The following is a 22,242-nucleotide window of genomic DNA, read 5'->3' as shown; positions in this document are numbered from 1 at the left end:
AAATCGTATACACTATACACGTAAAATTCATAATGAATTACATTATATTATAGTATATACCTATCATATAAGTATATGTTATAATTTAATATTATTTGGTATAAAATAATAATAATTTTATTAAAATTTCCCTCAAATTGTTTATATTACTATTTAAATAAAACATTATTTTTACTTTTTACCTAAATTAGTTAACGATTTCAGAATTTGGCTGTCAAGTATAAATTAGTTTTACCACATCTTACATATGTATTCTGTAGTTAAAGAATACAGGTAGGAGCTTATAAGCTTTGTCTTCAATCTTGTCTTTTAGAAGATATATTATTAACAAAATTTGGTACCTAAAGGATATATTAGAGCAAGATTACGGAACATATGACACTTGTAGTTTAAATACCTTACATGAATAACTAGAACCAAACACATATTTCATTTTCAAGTTTCCACATAAATCAATATATACATTATAAGGTTATAGTCCTAAGTGAACCTTTTGCCAGATAAAGACTCGTGAAGAGAAAAAAATTGTTGTACGGCCCCTTTTGCATGGGATAATAGGTAGATAATACGAATATGGCATAATATAAAATTACTGTAAACTAGATTTAACAATTCTGTTGTATTAATAAAAATGATCAAACTTGGGTCGTAATCGTATAAACGTCATACTCAATAAATATATAATGTAATTTAATAAAAACTTGCTTTTATGTTGGTGAGATTATCAAATCAGACTGATCGGTATTAAAATACCTTGCAAGACTGAATGTTATTTATAATCAATTAGTAGGTTTTTAAAATAATTGTTATTCACTTAATATTTTACAGAAATTAGTTTATATTAAGCTACTCTGGGTATATATTTTTATTATATAAACCAAACTAAACAATATGACTTTGTTCTGAAATAGTTATTCATATGATTTAAAAATATGATACAATTTTTGGTCAATATAAATTTGCAAATTTACAATTATCTCTTGATTTGAAAATGTCCTTGTTTGTTAGAAGATTGCATAGCCCATATTTTATTAATCTATGTACTTATTCATTTAATATGGCCATTTACTTAGTGAATAGTTAAATTAATAATTTATGAATAATTACACCAGAAATCGCATAATATGACAATTGATACACATTAATGCGAGCGTATCAAGTACTCATCACATAAATGTTGATCTACCCTTGGTATGGTACAAAGATCTTAATTAAATAACTGCAAAACTTCTTCAAACGATTGTACTGTTCCATCCTTTATAAATTAGGTATGGTACCCTCGTGTTTAATATATATTTTTCTGTTCTAGGAACTTGCTTTCTGTTGTAGTTAAATAATTTTTGGATTAAGTCCTGCCGTTTTACGGTGGACAATATTGACATAAAGCTTTTTTTTAATTATTTTAATTAATACTCTGATAATCAGCATCTCATCATATTTATTTATCTCTTATCTCGTTCTCATCGAGATCTGCTGTTAAAGCTCTTTTTGCCCACAAAAAGTTTAATAAGTTATAATAAGACTGATTTAAGTATGTTAATATTTACTTAAGATTGGTGAAGTTGTGAAAATTTAAATGATATAAACGTAGCTATGGACATATTTAATGTGAAAACTAATGAGGCTATTTCCAATTCCACTAATATGTATATAATAAAATTGTCAAATCAGAAATTAAAAGATTGAATATTAAGCGGTCAGGTTAACTCTATTTTAACTAAGTGAACATTTTTCAGGAAGTATAAATTATTAATTACAATTCAGTAGCACTTTTTAAATTGTGGTAAACCAATGGGTAACTCTCTCCGAAATAAACAACCTAGCTAAACCACCAAGAGTCGAGACTATTAAAATTTAATAGGTACAATTGTATAAATATAATCATGATTACAAATGGAAGGATTGTCGTTTGAGTTTTCTAACTAAAGTTTAGACTAAACTAGAGTTTCCTAACTCGCAGCCGGTTTTACCAACTATTGTTAAATACACTCTTAAGTCTTAACACAATGTTAGTTAACAATTCATATTTCATTTAAATTTAACATCCGGTTAAATTAAATGAGCTACACATAAGACCATAACATTATTATTGTTAAATTCTATTTGTTAAGTTAACAAAACGTTAGTTGGGTTACCAAAGCGGACCTCGATTGCAACGTTCTCATTGGTTATCAAGATATGTGATAACGGATAAGTGATTGTATTTTGTAACTTTCTATATACCTACTCAGTTTGAATTAGAAAGTAGAAAACAAATTAATCTCACTGTTTGTAAAGTCGCAGTTAACTTCTATTTCATAATTGTTTGCTCTGCTAAAATAATAAAGTGATAATTTTTCTATTTGATTGTTGTTAGTACGACAATATAATTGATGTATATTTTTAGATCATTGAATGTATGATAATTTGCTGATAGAAACATTAATAGCTTATACTTATTTATTTCAAACATCATTTATTACTAATTATATTAAGTACAATAAAACGAATAATCCGAAATTACAATGTAGTACCGGTTAGTGTTCTTAAAATGCACTTACGTGTTATTTATTTTATAAGAAACAACTAACTCAACAAAAGTCTTGCACTAAAATATAAAAAATGTACCCTATCTTACGGTACTTAAAAAATGTGTAAAATTGTTATACATTTTATATAAACTTTATAAAATCATGAATTTGTTTTTTAATCTTTTAGCTAGTTAAAAATTTGAAAAACAATAATTGTTTAAGGGGATTTTATGTTTTTAAGGAGCTTTGTATAGACAATATTAAAAAAAAAAAAAAAGAGATTTTAATAAATTTCGACCATGTCAATTAATTTACCTGTTAATTTGTATAAGCTTCAAGGTATTATAATTAATACAAATAATTTTTTCTATGAGTAAAAGCCATGTTGGCTTTATTGTAGACGAAAAAGCCAGACAAAATTTCAACTACATAATATGATGCGGTCCAATTAAATTTTTTTTGAAGAGATTCGAGTTCTCAACTATGTGTTATGCAGGAAGCCGATTTTCATTTAAACATTTCAATTTCTTGTAAATAAGTAAATAAATTAAATTTTCAATTTTTTTCAATTTTAAAACCCAATTTTTTTTTACATAAAACAGAAATCGTGTACCTTACCAGAATTAAAATCGAACTGTCCTAAGTCTGTCTGGCTCTTTGGTCTAAAACATCTAAAAAGCAGATCGTTATGTTAGATCATTAAATTGTCTACAAAGAATGTTTGTACACATTTTTCCAAAAATGCATTATTATACGAGAAAAAATTTAACATAACTTTTTTCATTTATTCGGATAAACTGTTTTTCTACGGTTATTTAAATATATTTGATAAACGAGTAGAACGTGTTTAATATATTTTTTATAAATAAAAATTAATAAATCGTCTTTTAATTAATCAAAGACAATATCAATACAAATCAGTCTTAATAATAAGTCAATAAGGTTGACCAGGATCTAATTTTTTTACGGTAATTATATTTTATATCAAAGAAGATGATTTTTTTTTTATTTAAATATGGCTTCGACTACTAGGTCATTAGCCTTTAGTTTACATTTACATTTACATTTTTTAGTACAATATTGAATTTTACAGTTTATTACATAAGTTAAGTAATTTAATGAATTTTAGAATGTTTTCTTCGTTGTTTTCTTTTAGTGCGTTTTGAATGTTGTTTGGCTGGTTGAGTATGTGGCGTTCGTTGTTGTAGTTGTTGCATTCTATAATGATGTGTTTCATGGAGATTGGTTTATTGCAGGTAGAACATATTGGCTGAGGTTCGTGGTTGAGTAGGTGTGCGTGGGTAAGGTGGCTGTGTCCAATTCGGGTTCTTGTAAGTATTATGTCCTGTCTTCTCGTCAGTGATACGTTTGAAAGCCATTTTTTGGTTGTTGTTTTAATTTCTCTTAGTTTATTACTGGGTGGAGTGTCTTTCCATATATTTTGCCATTTTTGGTGGAATCTTTTGGTGATTTGATGTGTAACGTCATTTGAAGTGATTTCTACCAACATGAAGATGATTTATTTTATACTGTTCCCAGTTTAACAATTTCTATAATATATCTTTTTAGCGATCTATTAGTAAAAAATGGACGATCGTATGAAATGTTTTTTTATTATCTATTTTGTAGGCAATTTAATTTTATAAAATAAAAAATTTAATAATAAATTTAAAAGTTTTATACTTAATATATTTAATAGACATGCATTAAGGAAGGAGGGGCTGGTCTCAGCCGTCCATCTACAACGTACCAGGGACGTAAGATTAATAAATTTATTAGCCATTATTTGTCAATATATAATTATTTGACGTCATAAGGTTACTATAGTAAGTAGGTATTATTATTATAATAATATACATGTATGTTATTCTAAGTTTTTTGTCTACTGAGTTTTATTTCTGAAAAACAGGACTCAAAACGTGAAGGTATGTCGTACCAATTATTATAGTCTTGCTTTGATAATGGTATTAGTTGAAACACGCTTTATTATTTCAGGAAAAACGGCAGATAGCAATTGTATATTGTACGCAGATTGAATACTTACAGTCAACAGAAACGTAAGTCGTACCATTGTATTATTCCATTGCACAGACCGAACCAGTGATCCGATAAGCAATCTAAAAACAGATTTGAATTCACCATTTGAGTTTACTTATGATTGGTCAGGGCACTCTTTTAACTTTAACCCTTTCCAAATTTGAAATAATGTTCAAACGTGTTTTATACATAGTAGGAATAAGATGTCAAAAAAGTACCCTAACCGATAATAAGTAAACTTCATGACGAATTCAAATCTGTTTTCAGATTACTTATCGGATCACTGGTTCAGCCTGTGTGATGCAACAAAAAATGTATGTTATATTAACTAAAATGGTTTTTACTCATAGACAAAATAATTTAAATTAGAAATAATACCATGAAGCTTAAATAAATTAACCGGTAAATTAATTGTCATGATCGAAATTTATTAAAACAGAGAAAAAATGTCCATGCTTAATAGTAATGTGTATAACATTAAATGTGAGTTATTGAAGTAATGTTTACCATTGTCCAATACCAAATTATTGATAGCATCCAAATTCACTATTGCTCTAACGTCATCCATCAATTCAAGTGCATTCAGTGGTTCATCGCGGTGAAAAAACTTATTTATAAATTCTATTACCGTTTGCCGGTCTTTACTGGTGATAGAACTATAGAAGCTATCACCAGTGAAACCAAGTGCTAAACCAATCTTTACACTAAATGTATGTGCGGTTGTGTCTGATCAAGGGACAAACAATCAGTCAGCGTATAAGATGTTAGGTATGACATCTGAAAAACCTTATTTTTATGTACGTTATCAACAAATATTTTCTGTAAATGATGTGCCACATATTTTCAAAAATATTCGTAATAATTGTCTTAATTTTGAAAAATTTTGTTATAATATTTTATAATTTGAATGTAATTTTGATTTGTATTAAACTATACTATTCTACAAACCACTTTGGTCGCTAGTCAACGCTAAACAACAGTTATTGTTACTTGTTATAACAATTATTGTTAATTATTGTTACAGGATGTTTAATCCCCTATGGGTTGTTGCCCCTCTGGGCTTAGTTGTACTGGCGTACTACTCGTACAAGTGTTATGCAAAAGGAGACAATGAGGAGGACTGGCAGGAAGAGCAGCGGCAGGAAGAGGAGCGACAGGAGGAGGTGCGACAGGAAGAGGAGCGACAGAAGGAGGTGCGGCAAGAAGAGGAGCAGCAGGAGGAGAAGCGACAGAAGGAACAGGTGTGGAAAGAAATGACCAAGACGGAAATGTTAAGCCAACAGAGGGAGTTGTTAGGGACTTGCCTGGAAGTAGCCCAGCAGGTCCGCGAACCTGGTCAATATATCAAGTTCATCGACCTACTGTCTGCGATATTGGCATTCCCAGAAAACGAAATCACAGATACGGCAAGGAAAATATTTAAGCCTATTCTTCACCGCATGAGACCGGACGAATTGCGGGAGTTCGACAAAATGGTGGACAAAAAGAAAACAACTTTAAAACGAACTCCGACGCCGTTCGGCGGCAACGTGTACAACGATATACTCGAAGGTGCCAGGTAACTTTTGGTACGCCGTCGGACTGTTGGTATGTATCTCTAATTACTTTTGTTCCTTTTTTCCCTGCTATACCTTTGATTTTTATAACCTCTATCGTAACTGTTGTCCCTATTGTAATTTTTATCACTAGATCTTTTATAATCTCTGTCTCTTGAGAATGACCTGTTTCTTCTATCATATCTCTCTTTTGAAATAGACCTGTCTCTTCTGTTCCTATCAGAATCTAAATCAAACTTGATTGTGTCAAGTCATCGTTTTAAAATGGCGACCAAATTTTGCCGAAAGTGACGTTTATTCAAGATTTGCCTCCCTGTGTGTTCTGCGTGCGCTATCTACTTTTCTCCAGTCAAACACCACTCGTGATCCACCGTAGATTATCCAGGGCGCCGATTCTCGAATATATATCGAATTCGACAAAATTTTCTCGCCATCGGTTTAAAATGGCGACCAAATTTTGCCGAAAGTGACGTTTATTCAAGATTCGCCTCCCTGTGTGTTCTGCGTGCGCTACCTACTTTTCTCCGGTCAAACACCACTCGTGATCCACCGTAGATTATCCAGGGCGCCGATTCTCGAATATTTATCGAATTCGACAAAATTTTCTCGCCATCGGTTTAAAATGGTGACCAAATTTTGCCGAAAGTGACGTTTATTCAAGATTTGCCTCCCTGTGTGTTCTGCGTGCGCTACCTACTTTTCTCCGGTCAAACAGCACTCGTGATCCACCGTAGATTATCCAGGGTGCCGATTCTCGAATATTTATCGAATTCGACAACATTTTCTCGCCATCGGTTTAAAATGGTGACCAAATTTTGCCGAAAGTGACGTTTATTCAAGATTCGCCTCCCTGTGTGTTCTGCGTGCGCTACCTACTTTTTTCCGGTCAAACACCACTCGTGATCCACCGTAGATTATCCAGGGCGCCAATTCTCGAATATTTATTGAATTCGACAACATTTTCTCGCCATCGGTTTAAAATGGTGACCAAATTTTGCCGAAAGTGACGTTTATTTAAGATTTGCCTCCCTGTGTGTTCTGCGTGCGCTACCTACTTTTCTCCGGTCAAACACCACTCGTGATCCACCGTAGATTATCCAGGGCGCCGATTCTCGAATATTTATCGAATTCGACAAAATTTTCTCGCCATCGGTTTAAAATGGCGACCAAATTTTGCCGAAAGTGACGTTTATTCAAGATTTGCCTCCCTGTGTGTTCTGCGTGCGCTACCTACTTTTCTCCGGTCAAACACCACTCGTGATCCACCGTAGATTATCCAGGGCGCCAATTCTCGAATATTTATCGAATTCGACATCATTTTCTCGCCATCGGTTTAAAATGGTGACCAAATTTTGCCGAAAGTGACGTTTATTCAAGATTCGCCTCCCTGTGTGTTCTGCGTGCGCTACCTACTTTTTTCCGGTCAAACAGCACTCGTGATCCACCGTAGATTATCCAGGGTGCCGATTCTCGAATATTTATCGAATTCGACAACATTTTCTCGCCATCGGTTTAAAATGGTGACCAAATTTTGCCGAAAGTGACGTTTATTCAAGATTCGCCTCCCTGTGTGTTCTGCGTGCGCTACCTACTTTTTTCCGGTCAAACACCACTCGTGATCCACCGTAGATTATCCAGGGCGCCAATTCTCGAATATTTATTGAATTCGACAACATTTTCTCGCCATCGGTTTAAAATGGCGACCAAATTTTGCCGAAAGTGACGTTTATTCAAGATTTGCCTCCCTGTGTGTTCTGCGTGCGCTACCTACTTTTCTCCAGTCAAACACCACTCGTGATCCACCGTAGATTATCCAGGGCGCCAATTCTCGAATATTTATCGAATTCGACATCATTTTCTCGCCATCGGTTTAAAATGGTGACCAAATTTTGCCGAAAGTGACGTTTATTCAAGATTCGCCTCCCTGTGTGTTCTGCGTGCGCTACCTACTTTTTTCCGGTCAAACAGCACTCGTGATCCACCGTAGATTATCCAGGGTGCCGATTCTCGAATATTTATCGAATTCGACAACATTTTCTCGCCATCGGTTTAAAATGGTGACCAAATTTTGCCGAAAGTGACGTTTATTCAAGATTCGCCTCCCTGTGTGTTCTGCGTGCGCTACCTACTTTTCTCCGGCCAAACACCACTCGTGATCCACCGTAGATTATCCAGGGCGCCGATTCTCGAATATTTATCGAATTCGACAACATTTTCTCGCCATCGGTTTAAAATGGCGACCAAATTTTGCCGAAAGTGACGTTTATTCAAGATTCGCCTCCCTGTGTGTTCTGCGTGCGCTACCTACTTTTCTCCGGCCAAACACCACTCGTGATCCACCGTAGATTATCCAGGGCGCCAATTCTCGAATATTTATCGAATTCGACAAAATTTTCTCGCCATCGGTTTAAAATGGCGACCAAATTTGCTCCCCAGTGCTACTCCGCTGAACCTGAACGCTGCTACACCTGGTCTCCAAGAGCGGTCCAACCTCTGCTGAACGCCCTCACTTTCTCGTGCCCTCATTTTATCCCTGTGGACAGGGGAGTAAGAATACTTCCAAGGTTCTCGCGCCTGTCGTAAAAGGCGACTAAAGCGGCGTCGAGCCCGACGTAAAGTGGCCTTCTGACAGGTCACTTCTTCTTGAGACACACCTTCTGCGGCCCGCAATTAGCACCTAGGGCGCCGATTCTCGAATGTATATCGAATTTGACAAGATTTTGGTGTAATATGGCGACAAAATCTTCGTCGAAAGCGACAAACATTCGAGAATCTGCCCCCAGTGCTACTAGGCGGGCCGCAGTCGTAGGGGATCCCTTCGGGGTGAACCACTGAAGCCAAGGAACACCTGTCCCATGCACTTAGTGCATGGCATTTGCTATGACGTTAACTAATTGTGTTTAATCATCTTCTGCGGAGATTTTTAGCTTTTACAGCAGTACCGTTTGGCGTCAGACAGCTTCAGGCTCGAGATGAAGGCAAGCATCGGCGATGGATCTGCTCCTGCTGGCCCTCTGGAATCGCCTACAAGCCGAGAGAGAAGACTTCCTCGGTAGCAACTGACGCAAGTTTCTGACAGGTCACTTCTTCTTGAGACCGCTATAGGCCAAGGAACACCTGTCCCATGCACTTAGTGCATGGCATTTGCTATGACGTTAACTAATTGTGTTTAATTATCTTTTGCGGAGATTTTTAGCTTTTACAGCAGTACCGTTTGGCGTCAGACAGCTTCAGGCTCGAGATGAAGGCAAGCATCGGCGATGGATCTGCTCCTGCTGGCCCTCTGGAATCGCCTACAAGCCGAGAGAGAAGACTTCCTCGGTAGCAACTGACGCAAGTTTCTGACAGGTCACTTCTTCTTGAGACCGCTATAGGCCAAGGAACACCTGTCCATGCACTTTGTGCATGCCACTTGCTATGACGTTAACGCGGTCACATCGCGACCTTTCTCTACTCGTCCGACAGGCCGCGCTCGCCGCCCAACCGGACACTTCCATTGTAGATGGATACACGGAAATTTTTATGAATATACCTTGTCTTCAACCTTTTGTGTAAATAATAAAGATCAACCGTGATACTTAAACCCGGCGTATATTTTATTTTCACAACAATTACCCTTTTTGTCTATCACGATTTCAACATTTGGTTGAAATCGCTAATTTATCATGGGGCGCACCGGGAAAACTCCCGGTGTTTTTCTATTTTGAAGGCCTAGAAAAAGGTAGATAGTGATAAACATTATTTGAAGGGCAGAGAGGAAAAACGGTAGTTGTCACATTATGAAAGTTTTAGAGTATAGCAAAAACAAAGTTCGTGAATTCCTCTACCTCTTACATTAAAACAAAAAAAATCACATTAAATGCTACTCTAATAATAAAAGTATTTATTTAAACAATCTATTGACATAAAAAAAAAATTATTGGCATAAATTGAAAAAAACTATTTGAAAACATTTTCATAATGTGACAACTACCGTTTTTTCCCTGTTCCCTTCATTTCCATCGTTGTACACAGGATAGGCAAGACATAATAATATTTTCTAAATTACAAAATACAATAAATTATGATATTTGAACGTATAATATAAATCTGTGCCATTCCGTTTTACCTAATCTACCTACATAAAATAACTTCTGCATACCTAATAAAGGATTAGCGAAGTTGTATTTTCTATTGTTCTCTAAACACTAAATATAAAGAAGTTTCTCGTCAAATGTGTAATTCATTATTATATATTACTAGTATACTCAGTCAACAAAAATTATAAAACAATTTCTGAACTATAAAAATATAAATATTACCGGCTGTCGGTATATTTTTCTTAGTTACCAACTATCCCTGCATTAATCACTTAATACATTACTGACTACTGCATAATACATTGTATTGCAATGCTAATGTATAGTGATGGGCATAATCGAGATATCTCGATTATGAAAACAATAGAGATATTTCGATTATGATAAAAATAATTGAATAATTAAAATTGTATGTAAAATAATAGAATTTTCTCTCGAACAGCGAACTCGAAGTGTTTCGAATCGTCGGTTGTCGTGTCTGTCAATTGATAAACATTATTACTAATTTCGTAATTGAAGGGGTCAGTGGATAAAGGTGTTAACTGACATTTTTGAAGTTGTTCAGGAATGCTACTTTTGTAACTAAATATTACACAAAATCTATAGAACTTTTTTATATTCAATATATGAAATAACTTATAAGTGGAAAAAAATCGGTCTATAATATTCTATGGATGCTCTATAATATTCTTTGACACTTTTGTTTATGCATTTTCGAAAAAATGTCAGTTAACATGGATTACGGTACATAATTAAATTGAAGATAATAATAATTATTGAACGATTAAAAAAAATAAAACATCTTTGTCATTTTATTTAAGACACCCACTAATAATTAAGTATTATTACTTCTAAATTACGATTCAATTAATAATAGGTATTATACCGACAAATAAAAAAAGACATTAAATTATTCATTTACTATAAGTAGGTGCATATTTCTTTACTTATACCTATTTGATTTGGTTATAACTTCTTTATCTTCGCCTAACACTTCCAACTACATGGGGTCGGCAATTTGGTTATAACTTATAAATGGAATTAATGTAATCGAACATACTCAAAATCAGTAAAAATAGTCTATTATTTTAATAATAGACGATTTTAGTTTCGAGTAATTTTTCGAGAGATTCTCTCAAATACTAATCATTTGATTATGCCCATCACTATTAATGTACAGCAGTTTTATAAACAGCTGATATAGTACCTTAATACGTAAACTATAAATAGTACCAACTTAAAAATCAAGTTTTAAATAATTTATTATAATGAAGGCTATTTTAACATTACAATTGTTTCACTGATTGTCAACCATAATTTAGAAATATACAAAATATTAGTACATTATCTATTACACCAAATCTTATAAATTCTATTAAAAAAAAATATGAACACAGTTTAACATTAAATTTATGCTAATTATATTATAGATAAATTATCTACATTTTGTTGTAAAAGCAGTAAAATCGGAACCATTATTTACAAAACGCATTTTTCCTCTGCCAATAGTAGTAAATGAAATTAAGAATTTCCTTATGATCGTCGTGAATAATTACTAAAAATTGAGTTAGCTGGTTATTGCACCGGTCCCTTCTAATGCTTTACATGTAAAAATAGCTAAGTAAATAATAAATAGGAACAGTTTATATAAAGACAAGTTCATTTATGTGTTTTAAACTTGTACATATTATTATAAAACACCTCACATTTTCTTTATCTACTCCATATTGGAATACTATACTAAATTGGGTTCTATGAGATATTTAGACACTGCTTGAGATGGTAGAACCAATATTTAGTCTGCACTTTTTATCAAGATTTTCTTAATTAGCTTTAAAACTTACATGTTGTATTTATATATTTATTACAAATGAATCATTAAATTGTGTTTTAATACGAGTACATAGTTCCACAACAATATTAACTATTTTACTTTGTACATTTTTATGTTTCTGAATATTTGAGATCTTTAAATCTTATACTACAATATGGACTTTTTTTTTATATTATAACGTTACTTTAATCAATTTAATTTATAAATGAATTTAAATATTTAAAGCAATTTATCGATAATAAATAATTTGTGACTATAATGGTATGGGACTGTTGTATCATTTATAGATAATAAATATTAAAATTAAAAATAGTTATATTGAATAAATTATTAATTTTGACTCAAATGACCGGGGCCTACTGGTTCGTCGCTCGGGCTCGTTTCACTCTCGCTCGATGAACTTTCTGCAATATCCCAATTATCTATAAATAATAATGAAAAAATTAATTTTGAATTAATATCATAACATTAACATTCTTCAAATCAAACAAAATGTTTCTTCTTAAGTTTTAAAAGTACGTAATGAAAATCTTTAGTATACTTAGAACTATATCATAATGATAATTTTACTTAAATCAACTAATGAGTTATTCATTAGCTAAGTTTACATAGCTCGATAGTAAATGAAGTGATGAGAACTAAAAAGTGGGTACAAGTAACATTTTTTTTTTTCAAAAACAAGTTTTTGATTATACAATATTTGTCAATGAATTCTATTGTTTTACAATTTTTGAAAGAGAAATGAACATCACTCGCCAGAACACTTGCAAAATAGAATTTAAATTTTGCTCTCCTGTTCAAATTTGTTTAAAAATAACTTATATTTGATTGATTTTAATCACTTCAAATAGTCTAATTTAATAAAAGTAGTGTATGGTTGGTGATTACCTTTATAGACATCTTCTAAACAAAGCATTTCATCTAATCCTTTTGTCAAGTTTTTCAAAAAACTAAAATAAAAGAATTTGTTTGTTATAAAACTAATTTACTGCTGCTGCTGCTGCAAAAAAAAAATTAAAGTAAAAGGCATAAATTAATTACCTGTCTTCTGATGTACCTTGTTCTTCAGTTTCACCATTTTCCATGGATAATGTATTCTGTAATTAACATAATTAAGTTTCCAAGTAAGTCGTATGGTCATTTAATATTACCCGAAATTATAAGACGTGTGACCAAAGACATCGAGAAACCAAACTGACAAAGGACGAAAGACACCCTATGTTCGGACATAACCATATGTGATTTTGTTTTTTAGATTTACCAAATTTGTTACCTAATTTATTTATGTATTTTATTATTTAAGTATTTACCAAGGTTTTTTTTTAATATTTTTATATTATTTGGACTATTGATAATTGGCATTTTATATTCGGACTTGATCTTTATTATCTAATTTAAATCGTATACACTATACACGTAAAATTCATAATAAATTACATTATATTATAGTATATACCTATCATATAAGTATATGTTATAATTTAATATTATTTGGTATAAAATAATAATAATTTTATTAAAATTTCCCTCAAATTGTTTATATTACTATTTAAATAAAACATTATTTTTACTTTTTACCTAAATTAGTTAACGATTTCAGAATTTGGCTGTCAAGTATAAATTAGTTTTACCACATCTTACATATGTATTCTGTAGTTAAAGAATACAGGTAGGAGCTTATAAGCTTTGTCTTCAATCTTGTCTTTTAGAAGATATATTATTAACAAAATTTGGTACCTAAAGGATATATTAGAGCAAGATAACGGAACATATGACACTTGTAGTTTAAATACCTTGCATGAATAACTAGAACAAAACACATTACTTGGTTTAGCAAAAAAAAATTGTACCGTTTTTTTTTTTAATCTAGGTATTCAAAATTTTGACTACACAATTTTTCCTAACAACATCAACATAATTTCACAACAGTTTACAAATTTTCAATCTTTCAGTTAGGTCAAGATATTTTTACAATAAATTAATATTTTAATGTTATTAAGGTAAGTAAATATTAATAAATAAGCAAATACAGAAGCTACATTTATAATTTATTTGGTAGGCTAATAATTATGTTTGTCAAAATTGTAATAGTAATATACTGTTAGTATCGTTAAACTAAAGATACTTGTATTGACACTTAAAGTGTAAAAATATTCAAACAATAATACAAGTATTCAAAAAAAAAAAAAAATTAAACAATCTTAATTTTGTTTTAATGTAGTTGAAAATTAAAAATATTTAACCAAATGAGATATCAGTGTAGTGGTCATAAATACAGTACAGTTTATATGGATGTTAAAGACAGGATAATAAGTTATTCAATAAATAAACAACTGAATTACAGTTGATTAATAATAAATTATAATGAGACTTTTTTAAATAAAATTAAACAAAATATAAAAAGATTGGAGGTGATACTACGATGTCTAACAGCAGGTAAACAGAAATACTGGGTGGTTTTTATAATGTTAGTCTGATACAGAATATTCTTCCAGGGGTTTTGCACAAAATCCAATTAACTTCAACAACAAATATTCAAATATAGTGTCAAAAATCCGTCTATGGATTACAGTGTCCATGGAGAAATATATGATATGTCCATTTAATCTTCCTCTGGTCACATTCTAGCTGAAAAAAACAACAAATGGTTAAATAATATTAATAATAATTATAATATAAAACCAATTTTAAATGAATTACTAATGTTAACGTTTGTTAATTGTGAAGTTAAAATTAAATATAACGAAAATTGATAATGACATTTTTTTATACCATTTAACTTCCAACTTTTTATACCATTCAATTTAAATTATCTATCAATAACACTTGGAAGAGTGATTTCATGAATAGACTATATTTGTGACCGGTATATATCATGTGGACCTAGTTTGTTATCTCATACCAATGAAGCGTAAAATCTACAAGTAAATGCAATTTTTCTTGTACAAAAACTAACAATGTTAGAAAATAGTAAATTAAATTATTAAAAAGAAAGATAATTTACATTTGATTTCTTTTTTTTTAAATACCCTATATTAGGGTGTTTTAGATTGATATTAAACTAATTTTGTATCAATATTTGTATTAATACTACAAATCTAGAATGTTTTCCATACCTAATCTATTTAGACAAATGATAAAACAATTATTTCTTCCAGTTAGTGTCGATGGAGAACTGTTCAACCAGAATCTTTGACTCATCTTAAAACTGAAAGATATATTTTTAATAAATAAGTTAAAAGTTGAAATGTTAATTATTAAAATAATAGAGATTAAATCAATTAAAACAATTTTACAAAAAATAACTCCATACCTGTTACCACACTTAATCAGACTAGAGATAGTTTCAGTAATCGAACCGCTCTAATGAATAAGCATACCGATAAGCTTTTTATGACTTCAGACAACTACCATCATACTGTAAAACATAATTTACTTGTATTAATAGTTTTATTTAAATAGGATGTAATAATATTGTCACACAAATTAGTACAATATAGTGTATGTCTGAACTTTGTCGCTAGGTACTATAATTGATAAATATATTATGTTATTCATATTAAATATTGCAAGTTTATATTATGTGAAAATAAGAGTTTTGAATTATGAATTAAAAAAGAATTCTAATAAAAATATTCATTTAATATTAATAAGAAACGAAAGTAAATTTTATTTACCAATAATTATCGTTGTCGTCATATGAACTAGTTGGTTTTTTGTCATTATAAATGTATCGTAAAAATGTGTACTATTTAAGAAAATATAATATATTTTAACACGGTTATTTTTTTTTATCATTTGAATTATTGCCGTTTAGTTCTAGAGATAACAGTTAACTCTGATAAACGTTAGTTATATTTTAGTTACTTTTATTCTAATAGAATTGGCAGACTGATAGAATGTGATTTTATATTTTGGTGTTTCTGGGTTGGTCACGCTGATAAAATAAAAATTGTGTTATCTTTTGGAAGAACTCTTATCTCTTATCATTTTTTGGAAGAACTGCCCTGTACACTTGCTGACATACCTATATTACTTTTTCATGGCAGGGTACTAGAGAAGTTATCGGTTAGAGTGCACTGTGCATATATCTCTACAAATTCTAAAATACAATTAAAACCGAATGGCCAAATGCAATTGCCAATTCATTTCATTACGGAACTCTGAAGCCTGAAGGACCAAATCACGTCTTGAGCAGTGAGCTGTCTTGAGTCATTACTGAATTGCTATATGAAGTCTGATGCTCTGATATGACATTGTGAACTGTCAAAATTAAAGGTAATTAATTATTTATTGTCTTAGGGTCCTGTATATTGCAATGTGTTTTGTTGAAAATCTTGTATTTTAGTTCCTGTTACTTAATTTTTCTTTGAACGTTCGTCTATCGTCTATAACTCATTGTTATGTACCGTTGATGTGTCGAGTATTGATTGTATTACATGTCTGAAAATATCCTTGTAAAAAAATCTCATGCATATGGGTTGTCGATAACTCGATGGAAACCGATAAATATTATGTTATAATGAAATTTTGAGGTTAGCGTAGAATAGATTTTATGTTTAAAATAGATGTAAGTTTTATTTTGCGCTGGTACTTATAATATATGGTCTTTATGATGATCTTTACAATCTAAAAATTCAACAATAAATTTTAAATGTTTGCTTATCTAGTTCGTCAAATATTATATTTTGATAAAATATCTATAGTTACACAGCAAAAGGGTGTAAGCAACATTTCTCGTAGTTTTCAGTAGAGCTAAAAAGAGTTATTTGATTTTTATTAATTTTTTTTTGTCTAGGAATAATTTGTACAAAAACTTATATCGTATACCTATATTATAAATAAAAAATTCCTTATAACGTTTAGATTCTATTTTCTGAGCAAAAGAAATATATTGTTGTTTATTCCGCTAACTTAAATTTAAATTGTTTGTTGTTAAACGGGTTTGTTCAAGTGAACTGGATGAAGCACATTTCTCTCCAACCAATATCATATAACAATATCAGTTAAGGGTAAAAAATTCCCACTAAAATTTTAAAAGCTTCTCTTGTCCTGGTTATTCAATATATTAAAATTAATTAATAATTTTAGACACATTATTTCAATATAAATTTTGTTTTTACTGTGTGCTACGCATTATCAAATTCATTATGCCTCAGTTATCAAGCATAATGGTCCGAAATGATGCTATATTAAATTTGGCTGTTAACGTGAATGGTTTTTATATTTTTTATGCTGAACTTTTTCAAATAGCCAAACAAAAGTAAAATTGTATCATTTAAATTATGATTGTAATTAAATAGATTGTTTTTTTATTTCATTTTTAGAGCACCTGGAAAAAAAACTGAAAAGCCGCCTATACGGACTTATAAAAGTGGTAAGTAAAATAAATCTGAAATTTATACATAATAATCATTAATTATTGGTGTTATGTTCAGTTACATAAATCTAACAAAACCATTCAATTTTAGCATAGTTTTATAATTAAAACATTTGAGTTAAAGGTTAATTTAAAGATTTTTGGTGTATCAGTCTGCGTGTTACTATTGTATATTTCTATTGATACAAATAGCGTCTAAGCAGACACATATTAAAATACATTATTAATTCTAAACGAGGCAATTAGTATTATCTTGTTAATTAGTAAATGTAACATTAAAAAGAAATGTAATGTAACATTACTAGGAAGAGCTTCATCAAATTGTATATCTGGAGTATTTTGTTATATGGATGCGAAAGTTGGACCATAAAGAAGTATGAAAAAGAAAGGTTAGAAGCGATGGAGATGTGGATTTGGAGAAGAACAACAAGGACGAACTGGACAGATAGGAAAAGAAACGATACCATCTTGCAAGAAATAGGTGAAGAAAGAAACATCATTACTGCTATTATGAAAAGGAAAGTGAAGCTCATCGGATATTTGTTAAGAAGCAACGATTTTGTCACAAACATCTTGGAGGGGAAGATTATGGGTAAACGACCAAGAGGAAGCCCAGACAATCATACTTAAACAAAATTAATCAACGGATGGGGTTTCACTTCAACACCTGAAGAATATGGCACATGATAAAAAAGTTTGGTTACAACGACAAGGCCTTGCCTCTAAAAACTGATGATAACATTAAAAATAACAATTTCTTTTGAAACTTAGGTATTAATTTAATTAATTCATAGTAGTATATAAATTAACTTTTCCATTTAAGGAAATTCTTGGCATAATTTTACTACATTATATCTGCATATCAGTTTTTCATAATTAGTACATACATGGTTTTTTTATCACACTGACTGACCATCACAAAATTGGCATCTTTCTGATGGACTCAATCGCTATTCACCTACTATGCACTTTACTAACAGTGGTAACGAATGTACTAACTGTTAATTAAATAGTAAAACAACAATTTAATAGTAATATTACAAATACAGGGTCCGGCATAAGTCAGGACACGAAAGTAAAGTTTAATAAAAACACAAAAACTTGCTCAAATTCAAACAATTTTTATTTAATATATTCTATAGAATGTGCAATTTATGTGTGATAAACCACTTCTGGCATATCGTTGACCTTTGTTGGTGACACAGGCATCAAGGCGCAAACCAAACTTCGCAAAGCTCTGTCATTTCCTGTGCAATTTCTGCGATTTATTCATTAATTGCGGTTTTAAGTTCTTCCAAAATTATAGGATGGTGTTTGTAGAGTGTAGACCTCAGTTTTTAAGTGTCCCAACAGAAAAAATTACAGGGGGCCAATGATGTCCCCTCTGCGGGAGATGACATGGGCCGGGAAGAGTTTGTGCACAAATGCCATTGATCGAGTGGCCGTCACACATAAATCGCACATTCTTTAGAATATATGAAATAAAAAAAAATTTTGAATTCGAGTAATTTTTCGTGTTTTTATTGAACTTTACTTTTGTGTCCTGACTTATGACGGACCTGTATGTCCTGAAACATGCACTACAGCGCTCTTTACAGTCATAATATAGCTGTCAAGTTCTATCCATGTGCTAAATTAAAATTAATGAATCATTTTTGTCTAAACCATTTGTTTTGATGGACTTAATTTAATTATTAATTACATTTTTTTATCATTATTTAATTTATGTTGCGGATAGAGTACAATAAATAACTATACTTTGCACTACAGCGCTCTTCACAGTCATAATATAGCTGTCAAGTTCTATCCATGTGCTAAATTAAAATTAATGAATAATTATTGTCTAAACCATTTGTTTTGATGGTTTTAATTTAATTATTAATTACATTTTTTTATCATTATTTAATTTATGTTGCGGATAGACTACAATAAATAATTTTACTTTGCACTACAGCGCTCTTGGTAGTAATTACGTAACTACCAAGTTCTATCCATGTGCAAAATTAAATAATTAAAAATATTTGTAGTTAACCATTTGTTTTTATTTTGGTGCATACTGTTTTGAAATAACATTTAAATTTTAAATTAGTTATAATAGTTCTTTGTTTTAATTATTAAAATAAATGTCAGCTTAATTTTTGTTGCGTTTAGCGCTCTTCACAGTAAATAATTGTTAAGTCTTATCCATGTTCTAAATTGAGAAATTCAAGATAATATGATTCTCAACTAATTCTTCAAGTTGGATTTAAATATTTTTAAATGGCAATTTGTGTTCTAGTTTAATAAAAAGTAAATTTATTTAAGAGGTATTATCTATTTTCTTAGTCTGCGTGTTACTAGTGTATAGAAATTATAAATTATACATTCAGCGTCTAAGCGGACACATATTAATATACGTTCTATTATAGGAATATCTTGGATTTGGTAAAATTACTGTCTAAACTTTCTATAATCGCGTAACAATAATTATTAGATACTGGTTGAGTTAACTTCCTTGATATAATTAAGTACTTTCTTACAATATACTTATGCTTAACATAATTTTAATTTAAACTCTTTGCAACTGGAATAACTAACTAGTGATAGTTCAATTAATGAATACTGTTTTTACTATGTACCTACCATTAAGTAATGACAATATTAGAGTGAATTATTGATAATTTTTCATTTTTATGGTACTTGATATTATGGTATTTTAAAATTTACTTTTCTTAGTAAATAGTAAAAACAATTATTTCTTTTTTGCAGGTAGACGCAATTGGACATTGGTTATTGAAAGACAACAAGTGGAAAAGTTCATCGAAGAAGTTACCTGAATTCTGGATAACATATTAAATAAAATTATGATAATTATTTGTTAAATTTAATAATCTCAAATATATTTGTTATTATTTAAATATAAGTTAAATAAAATATAAATTAACTTATTTATATTTAAGTATTTTTATGTTATCACGGAAATAATAAGTTTCTATACATACATTTAGAGTAACGTTACATAAAAAAAAATGTTCATTATTAACTGAAATGTTTGATGTAAGAACGACGATGAGAAAACAAAATGTATACAATTTTGGAAAGACTAGACATAGCTTTAGCGCCTGAGAAACATATATAGGCAACTTAACCTACACCAAAAATTATGCAATCTTTTTACTTAAGAGGGCGTCGCACCGGTGATTTCTAAGGAGTAAAGTATAGGCAATTTTTCGAAAATCTTAGTTTTGAGTGAATTATAATGTATACTTATAACAGTAATGAGGATACTTTGTTAATTGCAATTTTTTTTGTCAGACTATCACAGTCATTTCAATATGATAAAATACAATTTTTTTGCCATCAAAACTGCTTTGCGCGGATTAATTTTTCTCAGGCTTCATACATAGTTAAGGAAAGAAATTCATACATATTAATTATGACAAAATTATCTGTGTTCCATCTTTCGTATTTTTTCGATGTGCCTATTACAACCAACGCTATATCATTTTTAAAATAAGTCCTTTCTTAATTAATTAATTATTCATTGACTGGTTGAAATATTAAAAAAAGGGCGATGGTAGAACATGGACAATGTCGTCTATATTATGTAAAAATTTGGTTTCTTAATTTTGATTATAGCCTTTGTAAAATTATTCCGCGCAAGGCGGGTTTTTGAAGAAAATAACGGGTGTGTGACGTCCTCTTAACTTATCAATTACAATCGGTTACTGAATAATATCAGTTAGGCACATAGTCAGACCTTGGCATCCACCATTAAAATATTGTCACGATTTGATAAGATGTACAAAATCACGTTTTTTCGGCTAAGAAAATTTCCCATAGGACGGGTATAGGGAAAAAGGTCACTCGCCGGGGGTTATATTTTTAATAAAATTACTCAACCAGCCAGAAATGAAACCAACGATGTATGGAGACAATCAGAGCGCTATCAGACTTGTGAAAAATCGTAAAAATGCCAAATATTACCAAAATTGACACTCTTTTGAAAAGCACTACAACTTCCTGTTCGTCCTCTCGTTCCAACAGTGAGTTCACTCTCACAGATGTGATGAAAAATTGTTATCTATAAATGATTAATGATATTAATCTTTCCAGAAACGAGTCAAAATGCATGGTTCTTAATAATACTTTAGAGGGTATGTTGATTTCAATAAATAGCTCAAAAAATTTAAATGACAACCTTAAATCTGAATTAAAAAGTCAGTTGTACAGATTTCATCAGACGGGTTGATTTTAGAAGCTAAACATAGGTTTATGAAAAGTAAAAGTGCTAATATATTAGTAAAGTAGAATCGTCTAATGAGGAGGTTAACCACGATACCCTGAAAATTGCTAAAGAGTTGATAACTGATCTAAATTTAATGTAATAATCTAAATAAATACGTAAATGGCGCTCCAAAAAACTATAATTCTCTTCGTCCGTCAAACCTAATAGTAGTAATTATTTCTGTTTATATTGTAAAAATTATAATACATTTTGTGTATATAACTGTAAAAACGTAATTATATCTGTAAAAAAATGTTTTTGTTGGTTTTTATCAAAATGTTAGAGGTTTGAGAACTAAAATTAAGTTCATGAGAAATTTAAGCAAAACGGTTCATGGTCTATCTACAATGAATTTTCAGAAAATAGGGCTTTAAGCAAAGCCTTGTCAAAATGTTGTTACTCGAATTATTTGTGCAATGAACAAAAATAGTTTAACGTCTAATCCAAAATACTTTTGGACTTAGGTAAAAAGGTAAATTGCTTATCTACTACTTTAGAGTTAGACAATTGTCATTATAAATTGCAGTCTGACTTGGATACATTTTACTGGATTTAACAGATTGCAAATTTGAATGAGAG

At 30.6% G+C, this 22,242-nt stretch overlaps 3 long non-coding RNA genes across 3 annotated transcripts; 1 reads left to right on the top strand and 2 right to left on the bottom strand.

The window, feature by feature from the left end:
* Positions 1-12,359: 12,359 nt before the first annotated feature.
* LOC126847178 (uncharacterized) lies at positions 12,360-13,187 on the bottom strand. The gene is made up of 3 exons (XR_007686998.1): positions 13,058-13,187; positions 12,905-12,966; positions 12,360-12,438 (listed from the first exon to the last, which is right to left on the bottom strand). It is a non-coding gene; the product is annotated as an uncharacterized LOC126847178 (long non-coding RNA).
* A 1,100-nt stretch (positions 13,188-14,287) lies between these two features.
* LOC126847177 (uncharacterized) lies at positions 14,288-16,032 on the bottom strand. Its single transcript, XR_007686997.1, has 4 exons — positions 15,694-16,032; positions 15,330-15,434; positions 15,133-15,224; positions 14,288-14,644 (listed from the first exon to the last, which is right to left on the bottom strand). It is a non-coding gene; the product is annotated as an uncharacterized LOC126847177 (long non-coding RNA).
* Positions 16,033-16,126: 94 nt separating this feature from the next.
* On the top strand, positions 16,127-20,327 carry LOC126847175 (uncharacterized). Its single transcript, XR_007686992.1, has 3 exons — positions 16,127-16,294; positions 17,344-17,393; positions 20,145-20,327. It is a non-coding gene; the product is annotated as an uncharacterized LOC126847175 (long non-coding RNA).
* Positions 20,328-22,242: the final 1,915 nt, after the last annotated feature.

The sequence above is a fragment of the Adelges cooleyi genome, unplaced genomic scaffold (assembly GCF_023614345.1).
Source record: "Adelges cooleyi isolate 19-005CV unplaced genomic scaffold, UGA_ACOO_1.1 ACOO_flye_CR_arks_rails_tigmint_CR_PRNA_9, whole genome shotgun sequence".
NCBI lineage: Eukaryota > Metazoa > Arthropoda > Insecta > Hemiptera > Adelgidae > Adelges > Adelges cooleyi.
Note: the sequence above shows the minus strand (reverse complement) of the source record. Positions and strands in the feature narration are given on the sequence as shown.